Genomic DNA, 2,696 nt, shown 5'->3' on the forward strand with positions numbered 1-2,696 from the left:
GCAAGGAAGCCTGGCTTTGTTATGTCATGGGTCCCAGACTCCTAACTCTTTCATACTGATCCTTCAGCGGTCCTGTGTCATAGGTCATCCTCCTGCATCCGTGCAGAGACCTTAACCCCCTTTCCCTTCGTCATTCTCAGTGTTCCATCTGTTCTCCATCATGGACACACACGTGCACACGCACACACGCACGCATGCACATTCCACTTCCCTCATCCTACACATCCTGCTAATTGCAGCCTGTGTCTCCCTGTCCTCCTATAGGTCAGGTTTGCTCTCCATACTGACCTTCACGTCCCTACCTCATCCCTTCAGGATCAAACCCAACCTTCCCCCACCACCACTCAGCAGCTTCCAGAATCCTATGTTTTCAATATTATGACTTTGCTTTGAGGAAACAGAAAGCAGTGCTAGGCAGGGGTGCCCAAGTGCTGTGCCCAAGCACCACAGCCTGGGAGCGATGGGTCAGGCTTCCTCCTAGCCTTCCCTGTCCTAGAAATACCTGGGTCACTTGAGGGACAGCTATGCTGGCCCCTCCCCTATTGCCCATGTCCGGAGCCCCAGTAGAAGGGGCTGGGAAAACTGATTGGGGTTGGTGTTCTCTCCTGAGCTGGCTAGTTTGTTTGTTTTTAATCAACTTGACACAAGCTAGGATCATCTGGGAAAAAGGAAGCTTAGTTGAGAATATATTTCCACCAGATTGGCCAGTAGGTAAGTCTGTAAGGGCAATTTTTTTTTTTGATTAATGATTGATGTGTGAGGCCCCAGCCCACTGTAGGCGGTGCCATACCTAGGCAGTTGGTCCTGGGCTGTATAAATACGAAAACTAAGAAGGCCAGAAGGGGCATGCCAGTGAGCAATATTTCTCCATGGTCTCTGGTCTAGTTCCTGCGTCCAGATTCCTGCCTTGGCTTCTCTCAATGATGAACTGTGACCTATAAGCCAGATAAATGCTTCGCCCCAAGTTGGTTTGTCAGTGTTTTATCACAGCAATAGAAAACAAACCAAGCCACAGGGCCGCAGCACTGGGGGAGGGGATCTTTCCCCACTGCCCCTCAAATGCACCCTGACCCTTTTCCCTGCTGATTCCTAGCCAGGGGAACTTACTGATCACCATGCCCTATGTCTTGCTGTGTTGGTGGCTGAGCTTCTCACTGGAGAGCTCTAATCTTTCTTTCATGTTGACTCTGCACCCTAGACCCCAAACAGATGAATACCTGTATTAATTACAAGGATTTGGCTGTGCCATGTTTTACAGTTCTTTAATCAAACCCCAAGCGAGGTGTTAAGTGGACTTTAGAAGGTCTTTGACATCTGCAGCCAGCTCAGTGTGAATAGGGCAAGGTCAGGAGAGGGTTTTAGGAACAAACTGCCAGGTCAGAGCATGAACATCAAGACCATGCGTCTCCACAGGCCACCTGACTAAACTGTTGTAGATGGGAACACCTAGTATGTCTGTGCTGGTCTTTGGGGATAGAGTTCCCAGCAGCTGCATTCAACCCTCTGTGCCTCAGGCTTGCATTTCTGAGCCTCCAGTTGGGTCAAAGGAGGTCATCGGGAGGTGGGCCAACCAAAGAGGAGGGGCTCTTGTTCACAGAATGCAAAGCGATTTGCCAGAACCAGGAAGTGGAGATGCAGAGGCTTCAGGATGTCTCCCCTGTCCCCCATGTGAACTGCACGGCCCGCTTCCTGTAAGGGGCCTGAGAAAGAGACAGTCTGCCGTTATCTGAAGAGAGTTTTCCAGGACTAGGGGAGACTGGGAGGCCTGCTTTTTGACACAGGAGTCACCCTATCGAGGACAGAGGGTAGTGCCGCTGTGGGTCTATCCCGGCTTCTCACCGTCAATTCAGCCTGCCAGAGCCTGAGGCCTATGGAGCAGGTGGGAGCCTTGCTGGCCTCAGGGAAGGAAGAGAGCATCATTCCAGGTGACTGTGTCCAATTGGAGCCTTGTGTCCTTTCTTCATCCAACTGCTCACTCAAAAAATGGCCACTGAGCAGGTTAAAAACTGTTTGGCTGCATTAGAAATGAGCTGTGAATCCCAAGGTGTAGCCATGTTCATTTGGGAAGCATAACTTCAAGCAAGTGCTAGGAATTGGGTGGAGAAGATGGTGGGGAGCACAGTCTGAGTGTACAGGCTCATTCATGCTGTGCACTGCTGTGCACCTTGCCTCCTTGTCCCCATGTTAAAGTTCTTTGTACTTCAGAATGTGAGCATACTGGCACATTGGGTCTTTAAAGATGCAGCAAAGGTAAATGAGATCTTTATGACAGATCCTCATCCAGCATGGGCACCTTGATATTGAACTCCCAACCTTGGGAACTGGAAGTGTGTTTCTATCAGAAGAGGGCAATAGACATCAAAAGACCAATGTGAGGTTATAGCCATCTGAAAGCTAAGGAGAGATGCCCCAGCGAGAACCAACCCTGTGAACACTTGACTTTGCATACCCAACCTCCAGAACTGTCTGCTCTTTGAGTCTTTTGGCATGTAGAACTCCATCCATTACAGCAGCCTGAGCCGGGGCATACACTGGGTGGATGTGGGCTTTTTGTGGGAGGGTTGGGATGAGGTATGTGTGGGACATGGGGCAGGAGCCAGGATTTGGAGCAGTTACTGTGCTGCTCCTGCAGAGGAGACAGCATCCACCCACATCTTATTAAATAGGGAGAAGAAGAGAGGGTAGGAAGGGAATCA

This window comes from Myodes glareolus, chromosome 12 (genome assembly GCF_982192425.1).
Source record: "Myodes glareolus chromosome 12, mMyoGla1.1, whole genome shotgun sequence".
In the NCBI taxonomy this organism is placed as follows: Eukaryota; Metazoa; Chordata; class Mammalia; order Rodentia; family Cricetidae; genus Myodes; species Myodes glareolus.